Here is a 27,603-nt window from a genome sequence, read left to right on the forward strand (position 1 = left end):
GCAAACTTTGCTCCAATGGAGCCTTGGCTGTGGGAGGGGAAGAGAGAGACAGAGAAGAAGGAGAGGGGGAGGGATGGAGAAGCAGATGGATGCTTCTCCTGTATGCCATGGCCGGGAATTGAACCTGGGACTCCTGCACACCAGGCCGATGCTCTACCACTGAGCCAACTGGCCAGGGCCAAGTATAACTTTTCTTTAAAGTCTATTTTATCATATTTAAGTACTAATGCCCCAGTGTTTAAAAAATTTTATTTGCATGAAATATCTTTTTCCATCCCTTTAGTTTTCGCCTGTGTGTATTTCCTGTTCAAAAATGGATCTCTTGTAGACAGCATATATACAGTTCTTGCTTTCTTACCCATTCAGCTATCCTATGTTTTTTTAATATAAGCCATTTGCATTTTAAGTGGTTATTGAGCCTGACCAGGCAGTTGCTCAATGGATAGAGCGTCACCCTGGGGCACTGAAGTACCAGGTTTAAAGTCCTCAGGTCTCTGGCTTGAGCATGGGATCATAGATATGACCGCTTGGTTGCTGGCTTGATCTCAAAGGTTGCTGAGTTGAAGTCCAGGGTCACTGGCTCAACTGAAGCACCCCAGTCAAAGCACATAAGAGAAAGCAATGAATGAACAACTAAATTGCCACAACAATGAGTTGATAAATTTCATCTCTCTCCTTTCCTGTCTGTCTGTCCCTGTCTATGCCTGTCTCTCTTGCTATAAAAAATAATAAAGTAATTATTGATAGGTAAGTATTTATTGCCATTTTATTCTTTTAACTATGTTCTTCCATTTGTCTTGCTGCTGCTGCTGCTTCTTCTTCTTCTTTTTTTCTTCTTCCTCTTCCCTACTCCTCCTCCTCCTTCTCTTCCTCCTCTTCCTTATCTTTCTCCTTTGCCCTTTTAATATTTCTTATAATATGGATTTGTAGCTAACAAACCCCTTTAGCTTTTTGTTATCTGGGAAGCTCTTTATTTCCACTTCAATTTCAAATGAAATGAAGAAAACAATGCCATTTACAAAAGCATCATAAATAATAAAATACCTAGGAATAAAATTGACAAAAATGCAAGAATGACTACAGAAAACTACAAAACAACATAAAAGTTGAAAGAAAGTAAAGAAGGCCTAAATAAATGTAAATACATTCCATGTTCATGGATCAGAAAATTAATACTGTTAAGATGACAATACTTTCCCAACAATACTATACAGATTTAACCCATTGCTTAAAAATGCCAGGTTTTTGGTTTTTATTTTATTGTATTTTTTTCAGAAATTGATAAACTGCACCTAAAATTCATATGGAGATTTAAAAGGATATATTTGGAAAATTCCTATATTCTGATTTTAAAACTTACTACTAAACTACATTAATAAAGATTGTGTGGTAATGGCTTAAGGATTGAAATGTACATAGATCAGTGGAATAGAACTGAGGATCCAGATATAAACCTACACATTATGGTTAGTTGATTTTTCACAAGGTTGACAAGACCATTCAATGGGTCAGGGACAGTGTTTTCAACAAATGAGCCTGGGACATCTAGATTGCCAAATTAAAAAAAAATGAATTTGGACTCCCAACTCTCACCATATAAAAAAACAAACAAACAAATCATTAAGGCACATAATTAAATTAAGAGATAAAACTGTTAGGGAAAAATAGGAATAAATCTTTATTACCTCGAACTAGTCACTGGTTACTTATATATGATACCAAAATCTTAAGCAAATGAAGAAAAAGATAAATTGTACTACAACAAAATTTAAAATTTATACTTCAAACAAGAGGAAAAGACAATTCACAGAATGGGAGAAGAGATTTTCAAATTATTTAACTCATAAGGGACTTGTATCCAGAGAATATCAGGAACTCTTACAACTAAATAATAAAAATAAAATACCCCAAATAATAATTTTTATTCCATTTCTTACTTAATTTACCAGACTACAACCTCCAATACAATGGTGAATACATGTGGTAAGATCAGACATCCTTATCTTGTTCCTGATATAAGGGGAAAGATGTATTTTTTTTTTTTTACTTTTAAGTGTGATGTTAGTTATGGGGTTTTGTGTATCCCTTTATTGGGATTAGTAAGTTCCTTTCTATTATTGGTGGTTGACTGTTTTTGTTATAAAAAGGCAGTTGATTTGGATAGAAATATATGCAAAGAAGACATGAAATATCCAATATAAGAACATTAAAATATACTCAATATTATTAGTCACTAGGAAAATTTAATCAAAACCATAATGAGCTTGACCGGGCTGTGTCACAGTGGATAAAGCATCGGACTAGGATGGAGAGCACCCAGGTTCAAAACTTTGAGTTCACCAGCTTGAGCACGGGCTCATCTGCTTTGAGCAAGTCTCACCAGCTTGAGCCCAAGGTCCCTGACTTCAGCAAGGAGTCACTTAGTCTGATGCAGCCTCCCCCCACACTCCATCTAGGCACATATGCATATGAGAAAGCCATCAATGAACAACTAAGGTGCCACAATAAAGAATTTATGCTTCTCATCTCTCTCCTTTTTTGTCTGTTCCTGTCTGTGCCTCTCTCTGTCTCTCTTTATGTCTCTGTCACAAAAAAAAGGAAAAAAATCCATAATGAGTAACCACTTTACTCACTAGTATGACAAAAATAAAAATACTGACAATGATCCCAGTGTCACCAGTTTGACCCTGAGGTTGCCAGTTTGAGCTCCAGTCAGGGCACGTATGAGAAGCAATCAATGGGTGCACAACGAAGTGGAATAACAAGCTAATGTTTCTCTCTGTCTCTCTTTTTCTCCCTTTCTTCCTCTCTCTTAAAAAAAAGGCAAGTGCTGATGGGAATGTGGAGAAATGGAAACTCTCATACCTGGCTAGTAGGATTATAAAATGGTATAAAATTGAAAAGTAATCTCACAGTCCCTCAAAATATGAAACATAGAGTTGTCATATGATGCAGCAACTTCCCTCCTAGGTTTATATCCTGAGAGAATTGAAAACACATGTCTCTTCTAAATATTCTATGTAAATGTTTATACCAGCATTATTCATAACCAAAAATTGAAAAGATGGATGTTTAGGAACTAATGAATGGATAAACAAAATGTTGTATAGTTGTACAACAGAATATTATTCAGCAATAAAATAGAATAAAATACCAATATATGCTACAACAAGGATGAACCTTGAAAACATCATTCTGAAATGAAAGAAGCTTGTAAAGAAGCTTGTTACAGAAGACTATGTTTAATGTTTCTGCTTATAGGAAATTGTCCAGAATGGTGAAATATCGCTTCACACTTCACTTCACAATTGTCAAATGCCCTTCACCTTCTTTCATTTAGTCCCCCAAACCCGTATTTCTTTTCTTTTTCTTTTTCTTTGAGAGAGACAGAGAGAGGGACAGACAGACAGAAAGGGAGAGAGATGAGAAGCATCAGTTTCTTGTTGCAGCTCCTTAGTTGTTCATTGATTGCTTTCTCATATGTGCCTTGACTGGGGGACTACACTGACTACAGCAGACCGAGAGACCCCTTGCTCAAGCCAGCACCCTTGGATACAAGCTGGTGAGCCTTGCTCAAACTAGATGAGCCCGAGCTCAAGCTTGCGACTGTGGGCTTTCGAACCTGGGTCCTATGCATCCCAGTCCTATGCTCTATGCACTGCGCCACCTCTGTTCAGGCAACCTCCTCTCCTTTTCTGACAGCTGTAATAATCATCCATCTTGAACAGTGTGTCTTGGTGGCCACTAGATGGAAGCCTAACGATACTCACATTTTCCAGTGCTTTTTTGAAAATCATCTGAGTTGTTCAAACTGGATTTGGGGCATGAACAAAAGCTGTTACTGGCTTTTTTTGTTGCTTGTATTTTTATGAATTGAGAAGTGGGGAGGCAGAAACAAACTCCCACATACATCGGAGCTGGATCCACCTGGCATGCCCACTAAGGGATGATGCTCTGCCCATCTGGGGTGTTGCTCCATTGCAGCTGGAGCCATTCTAGCACCTGCGGCAGAGGCCGTGGAGCCATCCTCATGCCTGGTAACATTTGCTCCAATGGAATCTTGGTTGTGGGAAGGGAACAGAGAGACAGAGAGAAAGAAGAGGGAAGGGTGGAGAAGCAGATGGGTGCTTCTCCTGTGCGCCCTGGCCGGGAATCAAACCCAGGACTATCACATGCCAGGCAGACGCTCTACCACTGAGCCAACCAGCCAGGGCCAAAGCTGTTACTGGCTTTTCAAGTATGAATTATCATCCGTATTTACATATTTTTCAATGTTTCTGTCAGTCATTGCAATCATCCAAATATAAGTCAGTCCAAGCCTACTACTTGTTTGAAGGTCTAAGATGTAGTTAGACGAGGATCTGACCATCCATCTTCTCTCTGGCTACCCCAGAGTTCTCTTGTATTTTTTGTTTCCTTGTAGTAGGTTGTATTGTTTACTCAGAATTCTTTCATCCTTCCTTGTCCTAATCATGACTCTATTCGTTGTGGTAATACACTTCCCTGACCTTTGATTTTGGGTGTCAATGTTACTTGTTTTGGTCAATGGTAAATACTTTCCTGAGCTCTGATTTTGGGTGTCATCACTTGTTTTGATCAATGGAATGTGAGAAGTCATAAGCTTTGCCAAAGTTGAACAGAAGATGTAAATATGCTTGCATAATTAGGCTGGTGTCTAATGTTTCTTGCATCCAGCATTTGAAGAATATATCCTGGGTTTGTTTCAGAATGAGGAGGCATGTAGAGTAGTCATGACCCCAACGCAACCAAACTCAACTCACAGGCAAGCCTCATAGGTACTGGTTAAATCCTGCAAATGTCATTCTGTAGAGCTGTGAATGAGATTTTCAGGTTGCTTGTTAGCCTTAATGCAGCAAAATTGCTTAAGACAATTCCCTCAAATCAAGGGAGTCTTACCTATTTACTTTGCTAATGTTGTTCGCATGCATGTAATAACATGGAATGACAACAGCAGGAATTTGGTTCATTTTAGTTATAAATAGATAATGACAGTTAGTCATTACAGATTGCTGCCTGCGAAATCCAGCTTTCATGTTCTAATTCATTTCAGTAAATGCTTTACCAAAACTTTGTCATAGAGGAAAAGTCAACCTTTATGTAGTTCCAAAAACACAGTTACCATGAAACCTAGTAAGCTAGAAGGAGGAACATAACCCTGTATTATACATGCAAAGAAAAACATACCTCCTAGGTGCACGTTATTTAGTTCTTTAAGTTAGTACTAATATAAAGTAGCATGGATTAGGCAGGATAATGATCCTCCAAAGATATCTATACCCTAATCCAGTGGTTCTCAAACTTTTTGAAGTAAGGACATATTTAAAATCCTACAAATAATTGTAGGCACACTATATACAAATTTCTGAGAAATATGTTGTAATAATTAAGTCAAATGTTAAAGAAAAATATATAAAATCCAACCGGGCTTTTATGGTAATTAAATGAAATAAATACAACAAAATTAAATTTATTCTGACATTTTAAAAAATTGGTTACAATTTTTGAATCATGCTTTTGAGAATTTATAAAAAAGAGGGATAAAAATATTAAAATGACAAAAAGTTATCTTTATATATATATAGATAGATAGATAGATAGATAGATTCTTTCTTTTTTTTTTTTTTTTTTTTTTTTTTTTTCCATTTTTCTGAAGCTGGAAACAGGGAGAGACAGTCAGACAGACTCCCGCATGCGCCCGACCGGGATCCACCCGGCACACCCACCAGGGGCGATGCTCTGCCCACCAGGGGGCGATGCTCTGCCCATCCTGGGCGTCACCATATTGCGACCAGAGCCACTCTAGTGCCTGAGGCAGAGGCCACAGAGCCATCCCCAGCGCCCGGGCCATCTTTGCTCCAATGGAGACTTGGCTGCGGGAGGGGAAGAGAGAGACAGAGAGGAAAGCGCGGCGGAGGGGTGGAGAAGCAAATGGGCGCTTCTCCTGTGTGCCCTGGCCGGGAATCGAACCCGGGTCCTCCGCACGCTAGGCCGACGCTCTACCGCTGAGCCAACCGGCCAGGGCCGATAGATATATTCTTAGTAAGATTTAGTAAACTCGGCACGTCCCAGCACAAATGTGTTAAGTTTTATCATTCTTGTGTTTATAAGAAACATGAGCCTGATGTGTCCTAGCGATTTCTTCAGTATTTGGGCAATATTTGAAAAGCAAACTCTTATGTCCTCATCAGTACATTGAATAATTCCTCTCATTTACTCTTCATTATGTTGAGAGTAGAGGGTCTAAATTCACATAAATAGGATGTCGAAAATTGTAGTAAAATGTTCAAAACTTTTTAAGATATTGCCACATATTATTCTTTTATATTGAATAGAAATCCAAAAGGCTTCAAGAGACAGTTCCTTATGTTTAATCATCAACCCAAAATCCCCACCATACATATCATTTTAACTTTACACCAAACGAAGGATACAAGAAACTTGCCTCCAGTCTTTCCAGAAAACATGGGGGGTAGTGTAAACAATCAACACCACAGTTTGACAGCCTTTTGCAACCTATTCATGCAAGTGAGGTGGGGGGGTGGGCAGACTGTCAGTTTAAAGCCAATTCCCCATACATCTGTCCCCCAAAAATCTGAACTCCAAAATCCTTGTTGGATTTTGGTCCCCAAGAGGCACATATTTCTCTGGAATGCCATAGGGCACACCTGGATATCTTCTAGTGTGCACCAGTGCACCGTGGCGCACACTTTGAGAACCACTGCCCCAATCCGCAGAATCTGTGAATATGTTACCTTACACGAGAAAAGGAATTTTTTCTCATCTGATTGAGAACTTTGTAATGGGGAGATTATCATGGATTATATAGGTGGGCCAAATCTAATCCCATGTGTCCTATGAGGAGAGAAATTTTCACAGTTATGGTCAGAGAATGATGTGGCTATGCAGGAATAGTCATAGAGATGGGACCTTGCTGACTTTGAATATTGAGGAAGAAGGCTATAAACCAAGGAATGTGGGAAGCCTACAGAAACTGGAAAGACAAACAGACTCTACCCTGGAATCTTCAGAAAGAATGAATCCCTGCCTGCACCTTAACTTGAGCCAAGTAAGACCTGTGTTAGAATTCTGACCTACAGAACTATAGGATAAATGTGTGTTCTTTTAAGCCATTAAGTTTGTGGTAATTTGTTAACAGCAGTAATAAAAAATTAATCATCCTCTCAAAAGGATAGTTTAAAGGGATTAAGAATTTCTTAAAATGCAAAGGTCTTTTATCTTCGAATGTGTATATTATAGAAAATGGTAAATGAAATAAATAAATATTTATTGTGTTGATTGTATTTATGTGGAGAGTTTTTCCTTTCAAATATTTTTCTAAAGGTAAAAAAAATCACATTAGAAACATTTGTGGGTATCTTTTATGGTTGGGATCTGTCTTTGGATTTGAAGCACCACTCTCAATTACAGTCGATCCTTGTTTTTTTTTTTTTTTTTTTAAAAAAGAAGTTTATTTAAACAACAAGATGCTTGATGTGAAGGGAAAACTATCTAGGACTCATTTCTTTTAGAGTAATTTATCCCTACTTAAAGACAGATTGCCCTACATGTAACAGCTAAGTACAAAAAAGTTATAAAATTGTCCTTGGTTTTACAATGATAAATGAAAAACATTAAAATTCTCCAATCAAACAAGGTATGCAAGGATTCTTATGTTGTTCTTTTCTTTTGTTAAACAGTGAAAGCAAAATAACTTATTGGAATATAAAGATAAGAGCTGAATGAGCATGCCACTAATGGAGAAAGGGGGTATTTTCACAGAACCAGTATTCCCCCCATCCCATCTCCATTTGATGTCAATCAAAACATACCATTGGCCATTTAGTTTTTTTAAAAATGCAAATGCTTGTGCACATACATCAGTTACTTTATGTACAATAAAGAAATAGGGAAGGGGGAAATGAAAGAATAGAGAAAACTATATGGTAGTAGTCAGGATGTGGTGGAACCAAATTGCAGTTTTCTAATTGAAAATGTCTTCTTGGTCTGGAGAAACAGAGTTCTGAAGTAAAGTAGCAGGTTCCCTTTTTAGTAGACACCTCCTGTCTGCTGCTGGAACACATCAATTGTATCTTCATTCTCCATTTCCAACTGTGCAGGTGTGTCTGTTTCATTGATTGGCTGCCCATCAAATCGGAATCTGATCTGCCTCATTGACAAACCCTGTCGTTCACAATAGGCTTTCATTAGTTTACTAAGTGGTGTATGTCTCTTAATCTTAAACTGCACCACAGAACCATCCTGCCCCGCTACCTTCAAATTAATATGATCGTTGTTCTCAGTCTTGACTCCTTCCTTGGGCTTTTCATCCGCCATGTCGAGTGCCGGAGGCTCTTCAGCTGCTGCTTCACAAAAGAGGTACCAGATCCCCACGGAACGAGCACACAAGCAGCACCAGGAGCGCCAGCGATCCTTGTTTTTTGTAGGCTTCATATTTTTTAATTTGCCTCTTTTTTTAAATAAATTTTTATTTTAATGGGGTGACATCAATAAATCAGGGTACATATATTCAAAGAAAACATTTCCAGGTTTTCTTGTCATTCGGTTCTGCTGCATACCCATCACCAAAAGAGAGATCGTCCTCCGTCACCCTTTATCCTGTTTTTTTTGTACCCCTCCCCCTCCCCTTCCCCCTCTCCCTCCTTCCCTCCCCCCACCCCCCGTACCACCACACTCCTGTCCATGTCTCTTAGTCTCGCTTTTATGTCCCACCAATGTATGGAATCCTGCAGTTCTTGTTTTTTTCTGATTCGCTTATTTCACTCCGCATAATGTAATCAAGATTCCACCATTCTGCTGTGATTCGATGTCATCATTTCTTCTAGCTGAACAGTACACCATGGTGTATATGTGCCCCATCTTCTTTATCCAGTCTTCTATTTTTTACAGTGATTAAAAGCCTTTAAGCCAACTCTTAGCCAATACAGCAAGAATCCATAAAAGAGTAGTGTCCTTAACATATTCACCAAGTCCAAGTTGGCCCCATCACCATGCCAAATCCCTGAAAAATGCAACCCAACCACAGTTCAGTCTGTTAGGAGCTGTCACAGGGAGCAGGAGTCCAGGAAAAGTCCACACTGGAAAAATCCGCATGGCACTGGAATTGTCACCATTCTATACTTTGCAGCTCATATCCAAGTCCCAATGACAGCTGCTTCTAGCTGGTAATGATTCAGGTCGACTGGAAAAGCCATTTGCAGCATGCGTGGATATAGAGCTTCTGTTCTCCTCTGCCTGGAGAGTTGAGACCAGGTTGCTTTTCCCTGGAGCTCTGTGACTATGGCATGGTAAAGAGAACCTTGGGCTACACTAAGCTGGGTGGCAAAGGTAAATTCATAATACAAGTTGGCAAAAGGGGGAAGGAGAGCTCTACATTAGGAATAGGTCTCAGCCTGAAATATGAGTGGGGCATTGAGGTAGGAGGGATAAAGGAAACACTATATACTAAGCAAAGCAGCAGAAAATAGGACTATCAACACCCACAACAGAGATCTTTGAGGGAAGAACAAAAAACCTGACTATTCAGGCAAAACATAGTTAAGTGGCCCTTGTGCAAATGAGATCAGTTTACCTGCTTCTTGGAAGAAATACCCTAGGCTTGTCCAGAGTATCATAGATGGGGCCGATGGCCCTGGGCACCTTCAGCCTTCAGTGGCAAACCCCAGCTTTCTGGGCAAGGTTAGGTCATAGGTGGCTAGAGCAGGGCTGGAAGAGACTGAACCCTCCCTTAGAGGAGCGAGGGGGAAGCCTACCTTCCAGTGTCCCTGTTTCCTCACAGCATGTAAGCCTGGCAGTTAATTTGCCTCTTTGCTAAAATTTATTTCTAACCCTAAATCCAATGCTTGTGTCACTTTCATTGTCATTCATAGACATGCACAGAGAAGCAAACAATTTAATTTGATCAATATGCATGTTCCCGCTGGACCTTCTTGATTCAGCTCTCAAAGTATAAACAAGTGTTCTATTCACAGTTTATTTGGAACCGTATTATTTTGCATTTTGTACCTTTTGTTGGTGAATTTCACTGTTTGGAAGTGGCCCCCAAGTGTACTGTAGTGTGGAAGGGCTGTTTATTTTTCCTAAGTGCAAGAAGGCTTTGATTTGCCTTACAGAAAACCTACATAGGACAAATACTATTAGTTTAATGTTAATTAGTCAATGGTATATATTAAATAAGTATACGTTCACAGGAACCTAATCCTTTATTTTCCTTCTGAGCAATGGTTGAATATTCACTCATTCAGTGTTTTCAGTGACTTTTTAGAACATAACTACTGCAAATGACACGAATAGACTGTACTTAGCTGCCTGACCTTAATCCTGTTAGTGTCTTCATTTCTACATAGTAAATTTGGGGTTATAATCCAGTTTTAGGCTTTTTTCTTTCTCTTGGATCCAATTTTTCCTTGCTTTTCATTATTAAACATGCATACAGAAAGGCAATCAATCATACAGGAAAAGTCCAATGAATGATGTACTCATGTAACTAGTTAGAAGATTACAAAGTGGAACATTTCCAACAGCTCAGATTCCAACAGCTTAGAAGTTCCTGTTTTGTTTCCCTCCCCACTCATTTTCTCAAAGAATAGTCATGTTGCAGATCAGTTTCTTGGGAAACAGACTCGGACATGGTGAATTCTCACCAAAAGTTTATTCGGAATGAATTTTATATCAATGCCAATGGAGGAATGAAAGAGGAAACATCAGACAGAGGGATGAGTGGGCTGCAGTGCAGTCACAACAGAGGCTACAGACTCCACGAATTACTTGAAGCTGAGATGGCTCTTTAGAGTTGTCCTGAATTGGGGCAAGGCCTTAAAACTCTCACATAAAACATCATAGGGTGTGGATTAACATAAGGAAGAAAGTATGAGCTTAAGAAGAAGGGCTTTTGCTAACCTAAGGGTGATTAACTCCTAGACACGGATAACAACTGAAGGCATACAGTCAGCCTGCCAGCTCTGAAAAACAAGCTTAGTCCAAAAATGAACCGTAAATGGCTTTATTGTGTCTGACTTCTTTTCCTGAGCATTATGTTTGTGGAATTTATCTATGTTGTAGTATGTGGAAATAGTTTATTCATTCTCATTGATTGTTTTGTGAATATGCCATAAATTATTTGGGTGGTGGGTAGGTATATTTCACATCTTTTTTCTTCTTCAAAAAGTATTATTTTCTTTAAAGAACTTTAAAAACAAAATTAAATTGTATCTACTGAAGGTATAACACATAATAAATATAAATAATAATTAAGTATAAATAGTGAAATGATTACTGCAATCAAGCAAATTAACATATCTTTCTCATCACGTATTTATCTTGTGTGTGTGTATTTATCTCTGTGTGTGGTGAGAGGACCCGATATCTACTCTCTTAGCTCATTTCCACTGTACAATATTTTTAACTATAGTCATTGTGCTGTACACTAGATCTCTAGAACTTACTTATCTTATATAACTGCAACTTTATACTCTTTGACCAACATCTCCTCATATCCTGTACCTCTCAACCATGGTTCTACACTGCTTTTCTTTTTTCACATTTTTAACTTCCATATATAAGTGAGATTATGAATTGTTTTTCTTTCTCTGTCTGGTTTATTTAACTTAGTAAAATGTTCTCCGACTTCATCCATGTTGTCACAAATGCCAGGATCTCATTTTTAAAGCTGTATATATGGAATATATAGAGAATGGAATAACATACATATAACATATATATGTTACTATATATATTATATATTATTATGCTATAATTTATATATATACACACTCATCTAACAGCAGATACTTTTTGGATTTATTGCACTACTATTGATATTTTGATTGTTTCCAATTGGGAAATATTAAAAATAACATTGCTGTATATATATTTTGATGAATATTTTTATACATTTCTGTTGGGTATACACTTAGGGGTAGAACTGCTGAGTCATAGGGTATAACCTCAGGAGATGTTACCAGTTCTTCAACTGGTTCTATCAATTTATACCCCAGAAATAATGTATAATTATTCCATTTCCTCTAAATCTTTCCCAATATTTAGCATTGTCTATCTCAATTATTTTTAACATGTTAGTGTCTATTCTCAGTCAGGAATTCTGTGGTGTAAAGTGACCTGAACAAATCTAGTTCAAGCCCAAAGGAAATATTGATGGATAGAAACTAAGACATTTCATGTAAGCCTTGAGGATCCAGTAAAAATACCACTGGAATCTTCATTTTCTATTTCAACTTTTGTTTCTGCTTCTCCATGCCTGGAAATGAAGTCTTTTGGTGTACTAGTGTCTTCCTCATGGTGGAGGACATGGTTTCCACTATCTTGTAAACTCAAAGCTTCAACCCCAGAGAAAAGACTCTATTCAACACTATATTTTGAACAGTCTCATTTATTAATGTTTTAAGATAATCAGAAAATAAGCCATGTCTTCCTGTCTTAATTGGGAAACAATCAATACAGAGAGGTCTCAGATGGCCTAAAAATAAGTTTTATATTTGCAGCCAAGTGGATTTCTAATGTTTTGCATACACGTAAATTAGACACACTTAAAGCAGCACAGACTATACATATATTCTCCAAAACTCATTTCCTTTTATCTTTGTCAAACAACGGGACTTTATTGCCTAGCTTCCATTATGATTAAGTCAAGCCATATTCTGAGTTCTGTCCAATGGAATATGGGAAGAAGTGATGTATGCCATAATCATACCTAGTTTATAACAAATCCCCTGTGTTGTATGGAGAAAAGGAAAAGATCCAAGATCATGACATATCAGTATGGAAGGAACCTAGGTCTTTGAATGACATGCATACTATCAATCACCACCACCAAAACCTGTACTGGACCTTGATAAGAAAGAAGTATTTACATAGTAAGCCAAAGAACTTTAGATTGTTCGTTAGTGCAGATACCTTACTCTAACTTCCCAGTCAAAGAATTACTGGACAGCTATAGAACTTGTACCAATGTAGAGTATATTATGGGGCCTTAATAGGTTTATAGCAGTTCCTCTTGGTGAAAATGCCAACCCTCCAAAATAGTTTAGATAGAGCTAAATTAGTATGCTGTATTTTTTCTAAATTCATCAGTAATACACACACACACACACACACGCACGCATGCACGCATTCCTGCTCCTTTTGTCCTCATAGAGAATGGAATGAAAAATCCCTCAAGGCTGCATGAAGAGCAAGGAATACGTTTCTCCTTTTCCCTCAATTCTAGGAAACAAAATCAGGCTGGTTCTGACCTTAAGCTAACAACTGAAGGCAAAAGGAGCAAAGACCATGACTGGCTGATCCCTGAGCCAGTCAGCTGTGGAGATAGAGATGTGGGTCATGTAAGAACAACAGGGCACCTCCTGGAAACTATAATTGGAGTATGTATTGGTGTGGGGCAGCTCCTCCCAAAAAGAGGATGCTATTCCAGTACTGGTAGTGAGGCTAAGAAGATGGTACAAGGGACAGTACCATTTAGTACCATAAAATTAGAGTGAGTCCCATATCATATAATTTTGTGTCTCCCACATCATACAGCCTGCCAGGCACTTAATATGTAATTCCCTGAGTGGTTCTTAATCTTTGGAAAAGAGTATAGACAGAAAGGAGTAACCAAAGGGGGCATAGACAGCAGAGGTACAGCCTGTTTGAGGCATCCTTGGGGAATGGAAAATGGCTTCAGTTTCAAATACAGACGCCGAATGCCTTCAGGCACAGTTGTCTGGCAATGCTGTCCATGAAGCTCAGGGTTCTGAAGCCTGGCCACAGTGAGCAGTGGTTAATGAAGGTGACCAGGGTGCCAGTCCCAGTTCGCTCACCAGATAATAAATGAAAGATTTAATGAGTCCTTAACAGACTAGGGGATTTCCTGTATTGCTGCTAATACTCTCAATTCTGTGAGATAGGTACTGTTTTTATCACCTCTTATATGAGGAAGTGAAGTACAGGCTATAAGTTACTTGCCCAAGATGATATAGAACCTGGATTAAAGTCAGGTCCTGATTCTTAACTATACCCCTAGTGAACTCAGTCACCTCTTTAATAAAATGGGGTACAAACAGGGCACTGGGTCATGTAATTTCTTGAGGTCTCTCCCAGCTTTAAGTAAAGTGAGAACAAGAAGTGCAGGTACAACAGCAGAAGCTGTTATCATTCTGGAGCAGCACAGTAACTATTCCCAACCCCTAGCTTCCTTGGCACAGTCTTAAACCTTGGCAAGGCCAAGTTTCTCCTGCCGAACTACACAGAACAGTCTGTCCTTGTTCAGTTTCTACTAGGGAATGAGTTTTTTAAAGTAAACTTTTTAAAATCAACAAGGGCCACAGCTTGAGACTGAACAAAATTTTCCTCAGTGGATTGCCAAGCCTCTTGCATGGCTCAGAGGGATGAGGGAGTGTAGGTTCTGTGTCACTCATTTGATGGTCTTGATAATGCCCCCCCTCAGTTGCCTTGTTTTTGATTTACATACTACTGGTCTGATTTATAGGTAACATTTTCATACATGGAGGTGATCTTCCATTCTTCTTCAATGGGAAACATCAATAGCTCATTGTCAGGGTAGAGAAGAGATTTGTATTGCCTTCCCTTGTAGTACTAAATCTAATATCTAGAATATTATTTAGTCCTTCTCCCAACTTATTGTTTTGTGTTCAATTCAACTAATAACTATTCCTATTTCTGTATGCTTATTTCCAATAAAGTATACTCCTGTGAGGTCCCAACTATATTTTCTTTACTCATCCCTGTCTCTACTATTAAGTGCACATAGTAAGTCTCAAATAATTGCTTACAATACATAAAATATGGCCCACAATTGCCCACTGCTATTTCTGAGCCTAGGTGGTGCTTTGACAAACAATTTTTTAATTTGCCTTCAGCATTTACTCGCCATGGTTATACTCAAGCTCAATTCTTACAGAAATCAGCTAAAGAGCAATGAGGATCATCATTCCTTCAGTTATTTTATGATCGAGCACGTGTGGTTCAAAATCTAAAGCTTCAGTTGCACTTTGTGTTCTAGAAGGAGTTCAGATGATACCTCTGTCCATGTGGCCAGAAACTGTGACTGTCTCGTGGACAGTTCTAGCTAGCTGTAGCCCCAGTGACTGCTTACTATTTATCAAATGACCAATTTCATCCAAGGAGGAATATGGAAGAACCACTACATGAGACTGAACAAAATTTTCCTCAGTGGATTGCCAAGCCTCTTGCATGGCTCAGAGGGATGAGGGAGTGTAGGTTCTTTGTCACTCATTTGATGGTCTGGATAATGCCCCCCCCCTCAATTGGCTAGGGAATGAGTTAAAGTAAATTTTTTAAAATCACCAAGGGCCACAGCTATATGGTGGTGGAGGCTACTCTACATAAAGGTGCCATATCTTATTTTACATCCTCTAAGGCATGGATTGATGGCAAACATGGTAGAGGGAATGGGTCTTTCTCTAAATAAATAGGTACAAACTATAATTTTTAAATAAAAATATTTCCACTTTCTTGTAACAATTTTTTCTCAAGTTATATACGGTAATTGTGCTAATATTTGGGATGTAGACCCTGGTAAAGAGAGTAAACAGCAGGGCAGAGGGCAATTTCAGAGTTATTGTAAGTGGCCTGCAAATCCAAATGTTCACTGAACTTTCTCAGAGTGATGAATAATGGCTCACAATTTTCACAAGTATATAGATGCTCATTTGATTAAGAAAATATAAATGTTTTTAAAAAGGTGTTGCAGGGGCCCTGGCCGGTTGGCTCAGTGGTAGAGCATCGGCCTGGCATGCGGAAGTCCCGGGTTCGATTCCCGGCCAGGGCACAAAAGAGAAGCGCCCATCTGCTTCTCCACCCCTCCCCCTCTCCTTCCTCTCTGTCTCGTTCTTCCCCTCCTGCAGGAGGTTCCATTGGAGCAAAGATGGCCCGGGCGCTGGGGATGGCTCCTTGGCTTCTTTCCCAGGTGCTAGAGTGGCTCTGGTCGCAACAGCGCGATGCCCCAGAGGGGCAGAGCATCGCCCCCTGGTGGGCAGAGTGTCGCCCCTGGTGGGCATGCCGGGTGGATCCTGGACGGGCGCATGCTGGAGTCTGTCTGACTATCTCTCTCCGTTTCCAGCTTCAGGAAAATACAAAAAAAAAAAGTTGTTGCAGGAAGCTGTGCATATACCATAGGCCTACTTTGGGATTATCTGAAGACGGTTCCTGTGCTCTCTGCCCGAGGGTTTTCTCTGTCCCCAGGAGGGAGCTCAGTTCAAAGATGGAAGATCAGAAGTGCTGGGGATTTAATGTTCACAGGAACAACCCTCAAACAAGGAACAGTAGTTGGTGCATAAATACTCCAGGTTCTTTATCATGGAAAAGACAATTCTGAGATGTGTACTTATTAGTCTCACTGAGAGTCCCCCATGTGATTGAGCCTCAGTTGACTACAGCAGCAACCTTCTCATTAATTAATTCTTTATTTCATCATTTCCCTTCCCTACCTCACTTCCTTATCCTCCTATTGTTTTTCTTATTGTCAGTTTGTATAAAAACTACTTGCAGTGAAATTCTTGTTTCAGGGCCTGTGTGGTGGAACCCTAAGACAAAACCTTATTCATTACTAGTTAGTTTTCAATTTAGGGTCTTAATACATAGATATTAAAATATTATTATTTATTATACTGTATTTGGAAGGAATTGAACGTTTTAGTTTAAAAAGGAATCTTTCCACACAGGAAAATAGGGAACATGGACTCAAGAAGAAGTGGCTACTTGATCCTCTTGATTGTCTTTGTACCAAAAACTTTTTGGACATGCACTTTAGTAATAATAACTGGATATCTCTGTTACTAAGGCTAGGTCAATCTTGCTCCCTCCTTTCCATTTCCTCATGGTTTGGCTATGCATTTTTAGTATACATATTTTAGATCACGGGTCCCCAAACTACGGCCCCACAGCCCGCATGCGACCCCCTGAGGCCATTTATCTGTCGCCCACCGCACTTCCGGAAGGGGCATCTCTTTCATTGGTGGTCAGTGAGAGAAACAGGATGCCTCCGAATCCTGTGATCCTGGAGTACTGTATGTGGCGGCGCTGCAAGGCACAGTGTAGCTAACGTACAGTACTACTTCTGCTGATGTGGGACACACGCATCAAGGATACGGAAGTGCGTCATATCACTTGTTACGACTAGCAGTAACAAATATGGACCTGGACATTGACCATCTCATTAGCCAAAAGCAGGCCCATAGTTCCCACTGAAATTCTGGTCAGTTTGTTGATTTAAATTTACTTGTTCTTTATTTTAAATATTGTATTCCCATTTGTTTTTTTTCTAAAATAAAATATGTGCAGTGTGCATAAGGATTTGTTCATAGATTTTTTTATAGTCCAGCCCTCCAATGGTCTGAGAGACAGTGAACTGGGCCCCTGTGTCAAAAGTTTGGGGACCCCTGTTTTAGATTGTTAGCCAATTACTAAATTTTCTTTTATAAGCAGAGATATAACTAACTATGCCATAAATGTCATTAAGGCAAGGTCATTATAATATCAACAACACCGAAAATAGGTAATGGAACCTAGTAAAAGCTCAATAAATATTAACAATTTTTTAAAATGAATTAATTACAGAAATCGACTGATGAATGAAACCATATGCTGTGAAATTGGTGTCAAATGTCATGGCATCCAGGAGAAATTCAAAAAAAATTTTTTCCATATAGATTTTCTTGTTCAGTTCTGGTCTTCGACTTCAGATAGGACATTAGCAGTGCTAGATATCTCCAATAACAGCAATTTGAATAATTAAGGGGCTGGAGAACTTTACTGAGTTAGGTTTTCTAACTAAGAACTCATAAGTATTCAAAGGCAGATATTAGCAAGAGGGTAGGATTAAAGCTTCTAAAAACTGAATGCATATAGAGAAAATTAACTTAGATTTATTTGTTTTTTAAGTTCCAGTATGAAGAGTCATGCTTTAGAGCTTGAAAAAGATAGTTTTGTTCAAATTAAAGGCAGCAATGCATAATTTATACAGTAGACAGTAAATGTTAAGGAATTTTCCTCAGGAGGGTGTACAGCTTCAAAATTTTCATGAGTTTAATAAAGTATTGGATGAACTCATGGAAGATGGAGGACTACTAAGCAAGTAAGGGAAGTTTCAGGCATGAACTCAGCTTTTAGAGTTAATAGAGAAAAGTCCCAAGTAGGATAAAGCAACATTTTGGGATCATTAGTGTCATATGGAATACCAGTTAGATAGTCTGTGGTATTTTATATGTTATGTTGCTGTGTTCGAGGAAAGTGATTATCAATAAATAGCTTTTGCAAACATAATAGAAAACTATGAACAATTTCTAAAGAATGGGATAAAAGCACACGTTAAAGTAACTATATATCTGCACTGGGTCATCTACCAAACTCTTGGTATTAACTGCATCCACTTTCTTCTATCATCAGCATCAAACTGCTATAGAATTAAAATTTCTGGTCTAGAGCTACATAGGAAAAATTCACATGGCTGCATTCACTGATAAGGGAGGGAAGAGGTAGTGATGGTGGTGGTGATTGAGGGTCCTGGGTGATATTGCCTCTGGGGAAAGAAGAGATCTTTACATGGGAGAAAAACTGTCTAGTTTGAAATTGTGCTTCACATTTTGTCAGTCAAATCCCTGAACTATGTTCATAGTTTAGAAACAAAATACATTTTCTAAACTTATCTGTGTTAGAAAACAAGCTTCAAATCATATTTCATTGTTTCCAAATTCGGTGTTAACCTCTTTTAGCCAATGGTGCCGAATAAAACTGTTGCCTAATGAAACTGGGCAATGGTTTAAGTGACCATGACTTACATATTAGATTTGTTTTTGAGGTAATAACTTGCAAATCTATATACTTTATAAGTGGAATGTCAAATCATTGTCTCTCATATGCTTTTGAAGTCTTAATTACCAAAGGGAATTGTTTTGAATAAAGTTAATTTTGGAAGTCAAATTTAAATCATTTTTCATATTTTCAATCAATAATTCAAAGAAAGATAATCATATGTGTCTTATGCATAAAAACAAAACTGTACATATTGTATGTTTCTTAAACATAAACACAACTACACAATCTCTTATTTTCTTTAAATCTCTATGGTAGTTGTATTGTGTGCAATGAAAGATTTATGCATTGTAATTTTGTCAAGAATAGAAAAAATATTCCTCAAAGTTAAGTATCTACCAGTGGTGATACATAAATATTTTAAAAGTTTACCAAAAAGAGTTCTAGAATATACTATAAAAATAGTATAAATACTAGAAACTCATTTCTTACTTGATACATGAATATGAGGGAGAACTGGGTAGATTTTATTCTCAAGTTATTTTTGTTATTTTAAACAAGACTTTATGACTTTACAATAGCACCAAATAATAAACTTAACAATAAGTGTAAACATTTAAAGTTATTGCTTTTGCAATACTTTATAACAAAACTATACTTGTGTGAAATGATGTTTTTTTCTACCTAGTGTGCTTTCTGGAGTTTGAATTATCTCTTGATTATGATCAATTTTAAATGTATAAAAAGGGGACAGACTATTATAATAAATCCCATGTTCCCATCTCTTACCTTCAACCATTATTAATTCATGGCAGTATTTCTTCATTTGCCCCTTATTATTGTAAAGGAACTGTAAGACATCATTTTATCCATAAATATTTTAGTTTATATCTTTAAAATTGAGCTCTTTCTTCAATAAAATACCACAGTACCCTTAAATGTGCTTTTATTTATTAAATTATAGTTAACATACAATATTATATTAGTTTCAGATGTACAACCTAGTTATTCAAATTTGTATTCCAAATGAAGTGATCACCACAATAAGTCTAGTAATCATCTGTCGCTGTACCAACTTATTGTGATATTTCTATTTATTTTATAACTGGAAATTTGTACCTCACATTCCCCTTCACCTTTTCCTCCCATCTCAGTACCCCTGTCCCCTCTGGTAATCAGTTGATTCTCTATGAATCTGTTTCTGTTTCGTTTGTTCATTTGTTTTGTTTGTGTGTGTATGTGAGTGTTTTAATCCACATATAAGTAAAATCACATGGTGTTTGTCCTTGTCTGACTTATTTCATTTAGCATAATACCCCCTAGGTTCATCCGTGTTGCTGCAAATGGTTAGACTTCATTCCTTTTTACATATTTATATATACCACATCTCTATTCATTCATCTGTTGATGGATACCTAGGTTGCTTCCATATCTTGGCTATTTTAAATAATGCTGCAATGAACACAGCTGTGCATCTATTTTTTAAAATAATATTTTCATGTTCTTTGGGTAGATACCCAAAAATGGAATTGCTGCTGTTTTAGTGGTGACAAACTCTTAGCTTGTTCTTGTCCTGGAATCTATTTCACCTTTAATTCTGAATGAGAACCTTGCCAGGTAGAGTACATTTGGCTGTCAGTTTTCCCTTTTATCATTTTGAATACATCATGCCACTTCCTTCAGGCCTGCAAAGTTTCTGTTGACAAATCAAAGTCTTATGTGGGTTTCCATGTACATAACTAGTTGTTTTGCTCTTGCTGCTTTTAAGATTCTCTGTCTGGCCCTGGCCGGTTGGCTCAGCGGTAGAGCGTCGGCCTAGCGTGCGGAGGACCCAGGTTCGATTCCCGGCCAGGGCACATAGGAGAAGCGCCCATTTGCTTCTCCACCCCTCCGCCGCGCCTTCCTCTCTGTCTCTCTCTTCCCCTCCCGCAGCCAAGGCTCCATTGGAGCAAAGATGGCCCGGGCGCTGGGGATGGCTCCTTGGCCTCTGCCCCAGGCGCTAGAGTGGCTCTGGTCGCAACATGGCGACACCCAGGAGGGTCGCAACATGGCGACGCCCAGGATGGGCAGAGCATCGCCCCCTGGTGGGCAGAGCGTCGCCCCCTGGTGGGCGTGCCGGGTGGATCCCGGTCGGGCGCATGCGGGAGTCTGTCTGACTGTCTCTCCCTGTTTCCAGCTTCAGAAAAATGCAAAAAAACAAAAAAAAAGATTCTCTGTCTGCTATATTTAACATTTTAATTATGGTATATCTTGGTGTGGGCCTCTTTGGGTTAATCTTGCTTGGGGTTCTCTTTTCTACCTGGATTTGGATGAATGTTTTCTTTGCCAGATTAGGGAAATTTTCAAACATTATTTCTTGGGATTGGATTTCTGCCCCCCCATATATATTCTCCTTCTGGGACCTCTATACTGTGAATGTTAGTATGCTTGATATCCCAGAGGTCCCTTAAACTCGCTTTTTTTCCCCTTATTTTTTCAATATTTTTTTCTTTTTGTTGTTCCATTCAGATGATTTCCACTACCCTGTCTACTTTCATGTCACTGATCCATTCTTCTGCATCATCTAATCTACTGTTGATTCCTTGTATTGTATTTTTCATTCTGTCATTATACTCTTTAGTTCTGTTTGGTTCTTTTTTATATTTTCTATGTCTCCGTTAAAGTTCTCAATCCGTACTAATCCTGAGTTTGGTTAGTAATCCTATGACCATACTTTTGAACTCTTTATCTCACACAATCTGGTACACTGCTTATCTTCATTTCATGTAGTTTTTTTTTTTTTTGTATTTTTTGAAGTTAGAAACATGGAAGCAGTCAGACAGACTCCCGCATGCACCTGACCGAGATCCACCCGGCATGCCCGCCAGGGGGCGATGCTATGCCCATCTGGGGCATTGCTCGGCTGTTACTAGAGCTATTGTAGCACCTGAGGCAGAGGCCATGGAGCCATCCTCAGCACCCGGGCCAACTTTGCTCCAGTGGAGCCTCGGCTTTGGGAGGGGAAGAGAGAGGAAGGAGAGGGGAAGAGGTGGAGAAGCAGATGGGCACTTCTCCTGAGTGCCCTGGCTGGGAATCGAACCCGGGACTCCTGCATGGCAGGCTGACGCTCTACCACTGAGCTAACCGGCCAGGGCTCATGTAGTTCTTTATCAGGGATTTTGTCTTGTTCTTTCGTTTGGAACACATTCCTCTATCTTACCATTTTTGCTTAAGTCTTTGTGTTTGTTTTTATGTTTTAGATAGACCAGTTATACTTAGCACTATTGATTTTAAGGATTTTTTTTTTCTTTATTCATTTTTAAAGAGGAGAGAGAGAGAGAGAAGGCGGGAGGAGCTGGAAGCATCAACTCCCATATGTGCCTTGACCAGGCGAGCCCAGGGTTTTGAACCGGCGACCTCAGCATTTCCAGGTCGATGCGTTATCCACTGCGCCACCACAGGTCAGGCTAGCACTATTGAAAGTGTGGCCTTACATCAAAAGTGTCCTGTGGGGCCCAGTGACACAGTCTCCCTAGTCATATCAGCCAGGTGCTTCAGGGGTGTCCCATATGTAGGCTGCATATGCTCTGCTTCTATGGTTGGGCTGTGACACAGATAGGTACACTATGGCTTAAGGCTGGTTTCTGGCCTAGCTGGCTGTGAGTCCTAGTGGCTGCTGCAGGTATGTCAGATCCCTGACAAGGTTGGCTGTGGAGTTTGACCAAAACTCCTGCTGGTGCACTGGGGTGCAGGGCAGACCTGTAGTGTGGGTGGCTGCAAAGACTGGCCTCTACAGGTGCATTGGTGTAGGGGTACCAGCCTGCAGGGGTAGGATACTGCTTTGAGGGTCTTTGGTGCCATCCAAGGTAGCCTACTGGGTACTGGGTGGCAGGGTGTCATTTTGAATGGGCTCAGTTTCTGCATTGGACCAGGTGCTTCACGCTGGGGGATGGGACACCACTTTGAAGGTCAGACCACCTGCCAGATGCTAGGGAGAAGGTTTTTATTCTGGAGAAACTCTTCAAGGGATCAGCATGATAGGGTGGGTTAGCAGGTTACTGGACAGTGTCAGAACTGGCACCTTACAGCATCAAGGCTGGCTAGGTAGACAGGTAGTAAAACAAAACAAAGAAAAATAAGTTCCAGTCAGTGCTTCCATCCCTGAAGGACAGATCTCTGCTTTTCCAGCATACACCCTAAAATAGGTTTGTGTATCTTTGCTATGTATGACCCAGGCATTTTATAAACTGCTGATTCTGTGCTGGGACTCAAAGTGATATTGTGCATGGGCCCTTTAAGGGAGTAGTCTCAGTTTCCTACAGCCATTCAGTTTTCTCTGGACATAAGCTTTGATGGTTTTCAAAACCATAAATTTTATAGGTTCTTCTTCCTTATGAAGGCTCACCATGATGGGGAGCCTAATGTGGGTCTCAGACCCTTGCTCTTCATAGGGGCCCTCCATGGTTGTGGTATTCCTCCATGGTTGTGGAGTGCTGCAAAGGAGGTGTAGGTCCTCAGTAGGCCACTTCTCTACCCCTCTAACCCATCTCTATGGCTTTTAAAAAATATCCTCTCTTATAAAGAATCCATTCTACTAATCTTCATTTCGTTATCAGAAATAGTTGCTCCACATGTAGTTGTAGTTTTGGTGTGTCCACGGGAACAGGTGAGCTCAGGACATCCCCAATCCAGAGTGTTGATCCTGCCTTCCCTTAGGTGTACTTTTTAAGTTTTGTATTTCAATAACTGAAAAAGCAAAACAGTGACTCTCAAAGATGGAAACTTTGCTGTCAGAAAGAGTGCTTTTGGGCCCTGGCCAGTTGGCTCAGCAGTAGAGCGTCGGCCTGGCGTGCGGAGGACCCGGGTTCGATTCCCGGCCAGGGCACATAGGAGAAGCGCCCATTTGCTTCTCCACCCCCACCCCCTCCTTCCTCTCTGTCTCTCTCTTCCCCTCCCACAGCCAAGGCTCCATTGGAGCAAAGATGGCCCGGGCGCTGGGGATGGCTCCTTGGCCTCTGCCCCAGGCGCTAGAGTGGCTCTGGTCGCAGCAGAGCAATGCCCCGGAGGGGCAGAGCATCGCCCCCTGGTGGGCAGAGCGTTGCCCCTGGTGGGCGTGCCGGGTGGATCCCAGTCGGGCGCATGCGGGAATCTGTCTGTCTCTCCCCGTTTCCAGCTTCAGAAAAAAAAAAAAAAGAGTGCATTGGAAAGGGTGTCTTCCTTTGAATGACTGATTGTTGCTGAGACCCTTTCATGTAAATTGGCAATTCTTTGAGATACAGCTGTAACGAACAATGCACTATAGTTAAGAAAAGATTACAAGCTATGCTTTCCTTTTCTGATTAAAACTGCAGAGGTACATTTCAGTAAATGTAAAGGTACTGAAGTGCCTTGTCAAGTATAATTTCTATTTGCAACTTGTAGGGTCCTCTTTGTAAATATTAAGAAGGCACGTTGCGTTTTTTGTTTGTTTTGTTCTTTTCCATTTCATATATGAAATCATAGCGTTCTTGTTCTTTCCCATCTCTCTTATTTCACTTAGCTCAATTCTCTCAAGATCCACCCATGTTAGCACACTCATAGATAAAACAACAGAAGGGTGGTTACTAGAAGGAAAGTCAGGTGAGGAAATTTAATTAGGTAAAAGTGTAACAGAAGCAAACTACACTTCAGGTGATGAACATGCCATAGGTTATGCAGAGATTGAATTATAGTGTTATACACTTGAAATTTATATAATTATATTAAACAATATTACCTCAATAAATAATTTTTAAAGTGAAAAAAGAAGGCATCTTGGAATACTAGTTCAGTGATAAGTATGTCCCAGGAATACTGGTTCTTAAGAGTTTCATGTTTCCAGCCCAAGTACACAAGAGTTATATAAGAGTGATTTTTAACAATTATGGGCATGTCAAAAAATTACAGAAAACAACTCAATTCTTTATTTTCTTTTTAAATGGCAATACCTCATTTAAGTACAATGACTGGCAATGCTATTTCATAATTATCTTTAGGTATTTGGCATACGCTTTCTATGAAGTATATGAATATATTAAGTTTGAATCATATGGAATTGATATTTTGTCCACCATAATACTTGAATATTGGGAAATCCATATAGCTCAATGTGTAGAACAGTGACTATTTTAGGGAAAACATGTCATGTCTTCTCAAAGGGAAGTCTGCTTGTATTCATATAACATAACACTTTTAATATGTAAGTAGGATATCTTCAATTCCTAATTCATTCATAAACTGTTTCCTAAAAGCAGAATTTGCAAACACAAAGGCTATATATAATTGAAAGCAAAAATTACAACTTAGAACCTAAGAAGTATAACCCTAGGTGAGACCTCAGACGCTATTTCATTGCAGTAAATATTGTTAATTATCCCCTAAAATTTTTGTATCTCCTCTCTCTATTTAATAAAAATTCTAATATTTAGCAAGGCACATGGCCACCAGGACAGTCTTGTATTTCGTTCATTCCTTGCAGCTAGTTGGGCCAGGTAACTAAGTCCTGACAGATGGGAACTGAGCAGAAGTAATTGGTTTCCTCCCCTTTCAGTTCCCTTTATTGGATGGGTCGAATGTAAAGGTGAGTGTGGTGGTGGGCCACCTTGGACCATGTAGATGAGAAAAATACCCTATAAAATAAATAGCAATATGGGAAGAGTCTGGGACGCTGTTACCCCGAGGTTACCACACTACCCTGGGATGCTTTTTATCAGGCCTCTACACGAGAGAAAGATAACGTATGTTCTAACTATTATCCTAGCCCAATACTCTCAGTTTACAGTGACAAAACAACGACTCAGAGAGATAACCTTGCCTAGAATCACCTAGTCAGAGTGTGGCAGTGCTTAGTCTAACTGAGGCCTTTGAGTTAAATGCTGTACTTGTTTCTCAACCTTCATTGTCTCCGTGAAAATGACACCACTTAAACACAAGAATTATATGTAAAAAAGTCAGTTTGAAATTTAACTTCTTTTTTTTAGCAAAATCTACAGAGACACAGAGAGAGACAGGGGGAGAAGGACAGATAGACAGGAAGGGAGAGAGATGAAAACCATCAACTCTTTGCTGCTTAGTCTCCTTAGTTGCTGCTTAGGCTCCTTAGTCTTCTTAATTGTTCATTGATTGCTTTCTCATATGTGCCTTGACTGTAGGTCTCCAGCCAAGCCAGTGACCTCTTACTCAAGCCAGCAAAGTTTGGGCTCAAACCAGCTACCACGGGGTCATATCTATGATCCCACGCTCAAGCCTGCAACCCCACGGTCAAGCTAGTGAGCCCATACTCAAGCAAGATAAGTCCACACTAAAGCTGGTGACTTAGGGGTTTCGAACCTGGGTCCTCTGTGTCCCAGGCTGATGCTTTATCTACTGGGCCACTGCCCGGTCAGGTTAACTACTTCTTTTATTTATTGTTAATAATGTCCTTTCATTAAAGAAGGGAACTTTAAAACAAATTAGAAGATGATCTTCTTAAAATACAATAAACTATTAGACATTTGATCCTTGAGATTCACTGCCACATGGAAATTTTATTTTATTGTTACCCTTCTTAGGTTTATAGCATTGCATTTAAATTTAAATTTCTTTGATCACTAAAATAGAACTAATGGATGCTAGAATATACCTCAGCTTACTCTAACGTAAGGGCAATTATCAGGATAAAATTAATCCTGTCAGTTTTGGATGTGTGTTGGGTAAGTCGCCTAACCTTCTTTCCAGTAGAAGACATTGTCTCTACAGTGAAGTTTGGGAGTCAAGTGCTCTATCTGTTTTTTTTTTTTTTTTTTTAATAAATTTTTATTAATGGTAATGGGATGACATTAATAAATCAGGGTACATATATTCAAAGAAAACATGTCTAGGTTATTTTGTCATCAAATTATGTTGCAAACCCCTCGCCCAAAGTCAGATTGTCCTCCGTCACCCTCTATCTAGTTCTCTGTGCCCCTCCCCCTCCCCCTAACTCTCTCCCTCCCTCCCTCCCATGTCCTCCCTCCCCCCCCACCCCTGGTAACCACCACACTCTTGTCCATGTCTCTTTCTATCTGTTTTTTTTAAAGGTAAATTGACATGTATGTATAACTTTCTAAACTGTAGATAACTTGATAACTGCTGCTGAAATTTGGAAGAAAATTAATGCTTTAGAAAAGTTACTAGATTTTTCTCTTGTTCCAGAGCCAAATTTCCACTTACCATGAGCCCACACATAAGTCTAGGGCTTATCTTAACATTATTATAAAAATATAAAATTTTTGCCTGACCTGTGGTGGTGCAGTGGATAAAGCATCAACCTGGAACGCTGAAGTTGCTAGTTCGAAACCCTGGGCTTGCCTGGTCAAGGCACATATGAAAGTTGATGCTTCCTGCTCCTCCCCCTTCTCTCTCTCTCCTCTCCTCTCTAAAATGACTAAATAAAATCTAAAAATATAAGTAAATCAGAAAATGTTCACAACTATATGATTTCACACCTAGGTGGGTTATGAAACTGAGACTCATGGACACAGATAAATGTGAGGTGGTTACGAGGGGGAACAGGTTGTGGGGGAGGGGTTCACAAGGGGTGGGGAAAGGTAGTAAAGAGGGACAAGTATATTGTGACAGAGAGTGATTTGACTTTGCATGATGGGTACACCACATAACCATCAATTCAAATGCAATAGAGATGTTTATTTGAAACCTATGTACTGTTGTCAATCAATGTTACCATGTTAATTTTCTAAATAAAATGTCTTTAAAAGCTGACACACTTATTTATGGTGATAAAAGAAGACAAATCTCAAA

At 39.4% G+C, this 27,603-nt stretch overlaps 2 non-coding genes and 1 pseudogene across 2 annotated transcripts; 1 reads left to right on the forward strand and 2 right to left on the reverse strand.

Annotated features, from left to right (window-relative positions):
• Positions 1-7,520: 7,520 nt before the first annotated feature.
• Positions 7,521-8,440, reverse strand: LOC136316915 (small ubiquitin-related modifier 2 pseudogene; annotated as a pseudogene).
• Positions 8,441-15,771: 7,331 nt separating this feature from the next.
• On the forward strand, positions 15,772-15,847 carry TRNAA-GGC (transfer RNA alanine (anticodon GGC)). Its single transcript has one exon. It is a non-coding gene; the product is annotated as a tRNA-Ala (tRNA).
• Positions 15,848-21,886: 6,039 nt separating this feature from the next.
• On the reverse strand, positions 21,887-21,962 carry TRNAG-GCC (transfer RNA glycine (anticodon GCC)). The gene has a single exon. It is a non-coding gene; the product is annotated as a tRNA-Gly (tRNA).
• Between the last annotated feature and the right edge of the window lie 5,641 nt (positions 21,963-27,603).

Source organism: Saccopteryx bilineata, chromosome X, assembly GCF_036850765.1.
Source record: "Saccopteryx bilineata isolate mSacBil1 chromosome X, mSacBil1_pri_phased_curated, whole genome shotgun sequence".
In the NCBI taxonomy this organism is placed as follows: Eukaryota; Metazoa; Chordata; class Mammalia; order Chiroptera; family Emballonuridae; genus Saccopteryx; species Saccopteryx bilineata.